This window comes from Geospiza fortis, unplaced genomic scaffold, assembly GCF_000277835.1.
Source record: "Geospiza fortis unplaced genomic scaffold, GeoFor_1.0 scaffold10, whole genome shotgun sequence".
Classification (NCBI taxonomy): domain Eukaryota; kingdom Metazoa; phylum Chordata; class Aves; order Passeriformes; family Thraupidae; genus Geospiza; species Geospiza fortis.
The window spans coordinates 6992061-7001043 of record NW_005054326.1 but is presented as its reverse complement, the minus strand read 5'-3'; positions in this window follow the sequence as shown (position 1 = coordinate 7001043).

The window sequence follows — 8983 nt, the reverse complement described above, 5'->3', positions numbered from 1 at the left end:
GCGCCCCGGCGTGAGGGGGAGCCGCGACCGCGCCATTGCCGGCTCCCCCTGTGGAGGTTGTTTTGGGCTTTTTTTAGGATGCATGAGTAGTTGTTCTTTGTGAATCACTTTGGGTTCAGCTTCTTTTAATGGCTACGCTTAATTCATTGAGATTTGGGCAGTAAATATCAGTTAGGAAAAGTTCTCCAGCAGCGAGTTAGTAAGAGATCGCAGGCTTTATCGCAATTTATTTCAAAACTCTTCCACCCCCAGCCCCCCCGCGCAAATTTTCAGACAAAAAAATCCCAAAAAAAGTAAAAAAAACCTAACAAAAAACCTTCAAAAAACCACACCAAAACAAAAACAAACAAAAACCCCAAACCAAAAAACAAATAAAAAAAAAAACCAAAACAAAAAAACCACCCCAAACAAAACAAAAACAAAACTAAACCAAACTCCCCCCATGAGATATGTATATTTTTGAGCTGTTGGCAAACTCTACCCTGAAAGCAAGTTAACTCACATTACATCTCAGTTCCCAGAAAGCTCCAATTCTCCATCTAACAGAAAATATGTAGCATCTTCCTTTCTGAGGAAGGTACCTTGGTGAAGTAAAGTATCTCCTAACCACTTCAGGGGGAAAAAAACCACAGAAAGATACTAAGTAACACCTTTTTTTTTTTGTTCTGGTGATACACAGGTAAGGACCTGGACTTGAGACCACTTTTTCCTGAATTTCAAAGTGTCCCAAAGGTGTTATGTTCTTCCGTCCCTGAGAGAGAGAGCTGACAGCTGGAAATGACACAAAGATTTGAATGGATGTGGTACAAGAGCCAGGGCTGGGCTGCCTTGTCCTCTGCAATGACTGACTCTTCCAGGGGTCTCACAAATGAGCTTCGTTCTGGAAAGAGGAACAAATGAGCTGCTAAAAACTATTTTCCTAATACTGAAGCCTTCTCCATGTGTGCAGGATCAGAGCACTCAGATAATATTAGACTCCAGCCGGAGCACATGTCAGAAACCAGATGGGGCAAACAAGGCTTTTAGCAGTTATAATGCCTCCATAGTATTATCACAGGGAGATAAGGTTCATTAAAAATGTTGTTATTATACTTAGGCTATAATGAATACAACATGTGTTGAGTCTTGGCGCAACGTTACTCTACATGGTTATTTTCCTACATGCCATAAATTTCCTCTGTGACATTTAGAGGACTGCCAATTTTTTTTTTTTTTTCCTTTAAAGTAAAACTATTGCATTTGCATCAGCCAATGCTGAATCATTTTGGGTCAGAGAGTGTAGAGGGTGGTGCTGCGGATGGTATACGTTAGTGGAAGGAAGAGCTCAGTCTGGTAGTTATAAATGTAACAATTATGCTTTTATAAATGGGGCTGTGCTGGGGAGAAGCTAAACCAAAAATCCCCAAAAAACCAACCCAAACCTACTTTTTTTTGCTGCTAGGGAAGACTTTCTCAATGTTATCTACTATACTCTGGTATTCTGCAAGTACAATCAAGCCCCTGATTGTACAAAAAGCTTATTTGTCAGGAAGTACTGGCTACTCAACACGATTCTCAATTGCTAAATCATATTTGAAGATGCATTCATGTTGATTTAATATTGTTTTATAGAGCATGTGCAGTACATACATACTGCACTCTATGGAAAGTGAGAATATCTTTTTTAAAGGATAACATTTAATTTACTCTGCATTTTCAATAAGTTTGCTGGGTTATGAACATACTAGGGCAAGGATATTTATATGTTAGGCCCAGTGGAAAAAGAAGGGTGTTCTGTCATAACACTGTGAGAATTGCTAACAAAGAAGAGTTTATATTCTGATATGCCTATGAGTCTATGTGCTGGACAAAATTTGCCCCAGTGTGAGAGAAGTGGCTGACATTGTTGCAGGACCACTGTGGATAATATTAAAATTTATAATTAAAAGTTACGGAGATCAGAAGATATCTTTAATGACTGGAAGAGAGCAAATGTCAGACACATCTACAAGAAGGGCCCAAAAGAAGGCTCAGGAAACTACAGACTCATTAGTGTGGCTTCAACTCCTGGGACAGGGATGGATCAACTCCTCCTAGAAACTATTACAAACCAAGTGAAGCAGGTGATTTTTCTGTACAGGCAGTAAATATGTGATTGTCAGATCTGAAAGCAGCACCAATAAAATATTTGATGTGAAAACTTATGATAGTTGTGTTGCAAATATCTGAGAGTTTATTTGAATAAAGCAGTAGTATTGATTTAGCCACTCATGAGATGCAAGCAAATCAAGGTTGGTAGGGAGGAGTAGTATTTTGGCATTCTAACTGGTATCCTAAGGAGAAATTATAAGTTTGCTATAGAAGATCTTTCTCAGAGATGAAATTATTTAAGTCACAGGATATAAAAACTAAATTTAAAAAGTATTCTCTTTTTACTTTCATAATAAGTAATATACAACTTTGAATGTAAGTCTTCAGAATATGTATGTTTAACTGTCTTTTTAATACCACTCTTCATTTCCCGTGTGCAGCTGGAAAGGGAAATCCTACTGCCTTGAGATAGAAATTTTGTAAAATAAACACCAGATGGAGCCAGAAAACCATCTACTAAAACTTCTGTTAAAATTTTATTGTGTTATATCTGTGCATTTTGGTTTTAGTTCTGCCCATTTTCTTTTATTTATTTTATTAAAGTATCTTTTATAATCTGTGATGTGATTTCAGGGTTTCTGAGAAAGTTATAAATATCCAGGACTCTTGTCTTGCCACGGAGACATGCACTATTATAGCACACAATAGATACACAATGTATTCTGCACTTGACATGTATTGAACATTATGTAATAAGAAATCAGAACTGCAGGGCACTAAGCTTGCCAAAAATTTAGTAGGACTTATGACCTCTCAAGTGCAATTGCTTACCTCAAAAAAATAGGTAGCCTTTCATCTCAAATCTTTTCTGGTGGAGGTGCAGTTTATTGTTAATTAAAGTAGTTGAAACCATATTTTCCATAATAACTTCCACTGCTTTCTGTTTCCTCTTAGTGGCTGTATCCCAAAGGCCTTCTGGAGTTCTCAGATCAATAGCCTACTACATTTTTGACAGAAAAACAGAAAGCATCCCTGACTCACCATGTAAGTCAGATTGTTTAAGGCCAAATTTTCAAATGTAGTTATGAATAGAAGAGGTAGTTGGTTTATAGTGGTTCATATTGACCCTCTCAAAGTCAATTTTTGCACAGAGCTCTCTGAGAGCCAAAGCTGATTTTGTACACCGGAGTCTGCCTGGCTCAGTTGGTTTATAGTGGTTCATATTGACCTTCTCAAAGTCAATTTTTACACGGAGCTGTCTGACAGCCAAAGCTGATTCTGTTCACTGGAATCTGCCTGGCTTTGTGTGAATGATTTGTCAGAGGCAGAGAGAGCAGCTTAGCCCTTCGTGCCACCCTCAGCCAACCTGCAGACCCCTGGAGGAAACAGGCTGCAGCAGCAGCTGGAACAGGGAGATGTCAGGCACTACTGGGCTCAGAGTGAACTCCAGAGTGCACTCCAGAGCACTTCCTTCTCCTAAAAGTCCTCCTCAGCAGTAAGAAGGAAACTTTAAAGCATGAGGAAGGTGAGCCCCAGGAGACCCAGAAGAAATAAACCTGAGCAGCAGGGCTGAAGGGCAGCATGAGTCACAGTTGGAGTTGAGGGATCTGTCACCTCCCGGGGTGACACAACAATGCAGGACTCTGGCCCCACTTCAGTGAAGATTGTTTCTGCATTTCCAATAAAATGAGAAAGTGGTCCTTACTCTCGTGGCATGGTCTGATGGTGGATGTTCTAATTCAATCTATGAATCTAAACATCTATGGCTTTTTCCTCACTAGAGTAACTCCACAAGACCCTTGGCACAAGGGGAGGGAATCAGAGGGACTTGAGGAGTAGCTAGAAAACAGAAAATACAAGCAAAATTTTCTTTATATGCAAAATAACAATGGGATGCTCCTCCAACAAACTAACCATGGAAATTGAAATACTTTAAATGAAAAAAAAAAAAGAAAAAAAGATAATTCAACCACATTTTTGTTGCTTGTAGATACATGAAACTGCATTTCCTGACCCATTTAGCCATTCATTCCATCCTAGCATTGCAACTTAATCCTGCATTTCAACAAAAGGTGATCTGCAAGCCCTATCTATGAATTTATCATATACCTTGAAATTATCTCACACAGTGATATATATAAGCCTATAGATGGCTGTAATTTATCTGCTTAATATCTGACCACAAACCTTAGAGCCTCTGGTTTTACCTATGTAAACATGTTTTACCCATGTACATGGCTCTGCTTTATTCTTTTTTCTCCACTCCTTCAGTATATTTATATATATAGGCAACTTATATTTGACTTGGACTCAGCTTTCTACTGTTTCCTCATTAGATCAGTCAGATGATGGTGCAGGTCAGAGAGGCTGTGCCATATCCATCTGTCAGGTTTTATTTTTTTCTTTTAATGGAGGAAAGAGATTTTTCAGTCTTTGCATACAGGAATATAGAAATAATCATCTACCCTACCAGGAGAAAAGGAAATCTGTTCAATGAAAGTTCCAGTGTATAATTAAAAAAACCCTCAAACCCAAAAGACTGATGATTTTATTTATAGGCAGGGTAGTAGAGTATCTTGAATGCAAATGAGTCATGATTTTAAGTTTTTACCCTGGAGCTACAACATCTAGAAATGTTCTTTAAACAACTCCTCCCCCAGCCAATTGAGATGTTCCCATGAATACATGTCCCTGGGACTAGAAATTCAAAAATTGGAGGTTGAGTCAAGCAAGAAATTATTGAGTAATGATACCTTTCAGCTCTAGCTGCTGTGCTGTGGCCTGACAAGGACAATACATGAGAAGTAGATGATGTATGAGGAATATATAATTCTTCAGTGACTCACAGAGAGGCATAATTGCATGAGCAGATAATAGATATGAAATGAATTCCACTCTGTGCCAGACCCACAGAGGGCAAGGGTGCCAGTCATGCAAATCTAGCTGGCATTTCAAGCTGTAGCTGTGCAGGCAGCTGTGGGAGCTCTTGGTTCAGCTCCTCACATTCTGGTTTAGAGACAATCATCACAATCACATCAGGTGTGAGACACTGGAGAAATAGGCCCATCACTCATAGGATGACAGCAATCACCAGCACACCAGTTTTCTGAAATTGTTTCTCAGAACAGCACTAGAGCTTTTTAAGAACTCAAATTGTATCAAAAGTACAAAAGAAAAATGAGCAAAGAAAACCTATTTATAGCTAAGCTTTCTTGCTGCAGTTAAGGCCCTGAATGCACCCACAGGCTCTACAGCCTTGGCTACCACCCCTGGGTTGTGAGACAAGGCTGGGACAATCCTCCCTGGGGCCCTCTGTGCCTTGGATCTGAAGCTCAGTTTGCTTCCTGCTGCTAAGGTGTTACTGGCTACTAAAACAATCAAACATCACAGTGGTATTAGCTGATGGCTGAAGGTGCACAAGCTTTCTTTTACATGTGTTCAAGAGTCATCCAGAACTTCTGGAGTTAAGATTGTGACGTTGCACACAAATAAAACACATGCAAAGGAAACATCATACAGGAATTTCAGAGTGATGATCAGTAGATGGTGCTCTTTTGCCAAGCAAGAATGTAAGAAATATTTTCAAATTATCAAAAATATTATCAACATCTTTCAATTTTTTTATTCCAGAATTAGGTAATATTTATTAAAAGTTGTTTCAGACACCTTACTTTTTTCCTTCCAAAAGTCACTCCAGATTTTCACTAGATAAGAAACAGAGAGGCACTGATTTAACTGACCCACTTCATGAAACTTGGTGGAATAATCTAATTGTGGTGTTGCACTTTAAAAAGCAACCCTTCAAAAAGAGTAAGATTATCTGTCCAGATTTTAATTAGCTGTCCTCTTTCTATCATGAGATTGTTTGTTCTGCTTTTTATGAAAACAAAACAAAACCAAACCAACCTGTCACCCATAAAATCCCAAGCCCCTTGAACTACCTGGTTTTATTTTCTTAAACATCATTTCTTCAGTTAATTAAAATAATCTGAATTAATATAAATAGCAACAAAAAAGTGACCTGTTCTCCTTACATTAGTAATGTCAAAAAGAAAATATTTAAAAGAAAAATGCCCAGGACTCTTGTTTTGAAGCAAATTCCAGGTATGCAGGGAGAAGTTCAGGTGACAAGTCACAGATGTCATGCCTTTGCAGGACTGTGGCTCTAAATATTAAATTAATCTCTGACACAAGAAAATCTACACTGGTTACTTTCTGCTGAGCCCTGTTCACGTTTCTTTTTAGTCTTCAGTGCAAATAATAACCTGCACATATCACAGAACTGAGGAACCCCACTTACTTGATTACAGTTATTTGGTATTCACTCACTTTCTGGTTTTCTTTGATGACTGTCATACTCACTGGCAAGTAATCAGAGTTCAAATGCTCCCAGTTACCAAGTTACCAAGAAATTTTGTGCTGCCACTTCCCAAGTTTCCAGCACTGTACAAGACAAGCCAGTAAAGTAAGTCTGGGGAGCACAACTTCTATAAATGCTTTTTCTGCCCTGCCCCTGACTGCTGTGCCTGTGAGTGCTTCTATTGAGAAATTACAGCTCCAGAGCATCTCAAGCCTTCTCCTTGAGGGTCAAGGAGGGCCACTCAGTTTGCCCTCTTTTGCAGGCTTTGGGGTTTGGGCTAAATAATTTGAAGACCCCAACAAGGATTTAGAGTTTCAAATGCTACTAAAACCCATGCTTCATGTGACAGCTGCCTTTAGAGAAATGAATATTTACAAGAATTTAATAAAAGCATAAGAAAAAGTCTGGAACTCATACTACGTACATAATTTGTCCTGCAATTACTTCTTGAACTGATTGAATGATTCTTCTGTTTAGGCCAATGTGGTGTTACAGGGAGCATTCAAATCACTGTGATTTCATACAGCTAAAGTCAAGGATATTATAAGATGTGAGATTTTTAGCTTAAGAAAAATATGTATTGATTTTTTTAAGCAGATTGATGAATGTAAGATCAAATCTGTGCATTGTACTTGTCTGTAATATGTAATTCAGAACACGTAATTTCCTTCTGTTTCAGTAACTGAGTGCTCCTTCTTTCATAGGTTCATTTAGATGCAGACAATGAGATCCTGTACTTCAATAACACAATTCTTTTAGATGGATGATAGATATGTCTCTGTTGTACTTGGGAACGTTGAGGCTGCAAAGGTGTAAATTCCATGGATGAGGAAATGTGATAGAGGCCTAACTCTAAATTATGGAAAGCATGGGGCATTTAAGGGCTAATTTACAAAAGGACTAACTTAATGTCTTGCCTTCTGAAAGGTTACTGAAGTAGAAAACTCAGATGATCCAGCTGATCCCAACTTCTTTCTGGTAGTGTGTCAAGAAACAGCAAGGCAAGCTCACGCTTTCCATGAGCAGACCTTGTTAATTGCACTGTCAAATTTATGTACTATTAAAATAAAACACTGTGTTCATGTGTGTCACGTACATTTTGGATAATATCACATACTTATATTAGAGTGGTTTAAAAGTCTAAATTAAATGAAATAACACAATCTGATGATTATGAAGGGAAAAAAATTTCACTATCAAGGAAGCATTTTCAAAGTATATATATATTTTTTGTTCAAGTTAAAGCATCCATTTATGTTGACATTTAATTTCTGAATGAAAGAGTTTTGAATAAGCTTAGAGATGAATTGCTATGTGTATTTGATTCTCTGATTTTATGGGAGGCTACACAAGGGTGTCCTAAGAGCTTTGTGAAGTGCTATTGTGTTGTACAACGTGTACTGCTTCTTGCAAGTTCTTGTCATAACATTCCTGACCTCTATTAACTACTATAAACCAAAACTAGCATATACATTCTCATTCTGATAATATATTCTCATAATGAATGTATTATTCTTATCTAACATGGGAGAAAAACATGGGAGAGAGACACAAGTGCTCCACTTTAATATCAAACATTTCATATTGCTCGTGATCTTCAATAATGTGCACAGCCAGATGCTCTTAATCTTCTCCTGCAGGCAGTTCTGACCTGTCAGTGCTTAGTATCTACTACTGGGTAGTGGGTATTTCAGTTTTGCTAATTTCACAAGTTTTTTCAGGAAATCACAATATAATCTGCTGTTTTCTAGGTCAGAACTCTGTTTACAAATGCTTTTTGGATATTTTTTATTCCATGGAAGTAAAAGTTGTTCTTCGGGTAAAAAGATCTCTACTTCTGAAGAAGTATTTTAATATACTGATAGCAGTTGCAAGTTCTTTTCACATTAGTTCATGTCTTGCTACTTAGGTCAAAGTAAGGTGGTTCTGGCAACATCCATTTTAGAGTGACTATTAAAAAACAATGTGATAGGTAATGAGCATGAGGTTACAGACTTGAATAACAGGTATCAAATGCATGCTCCTGTTGCCTTAGTAACCTTTCCTTCCCCACTGAGAATTTAATTTAACCCACTATGCAATGTAAATTTAACCCAGGATATTTCTCAGTTATAGAAAAGGGAAACATTTCCTAAATCCTGAATGAAATTGCTGGAAGAAACAGAGGGTAATTTGTAACTTTATAGCAAATCTTTGGCTCAGTTCCCTGTTCACCTGTTACATAACCTAAGTACAGGACAGTTTCCTGCACCCTTTTTGTTTAATTTGCACATAAGAGTCAAAAGCTTCATAAAAATTCACTCTACATCTGAGGATGACTTTATGCGGAAGTGCACAGGTAAACAAATATAGTTTTGAAGTTACTGATTCTGTTTAGCAAAGTGTTTAGCAAAGCCAGGAAGGTAATATTCTTTTTCCCTTTTTGTCCCTTATTTCACAAGTACCCAGGCAATTATCCTTGAAGCTCATTCCAGGAGCTGTCTCTAATTATTGTAGTTACATCTGCTAAGGCATGAAAAGAATTATGTCAAAGCTTAAGGTAAAAAAAAGCCT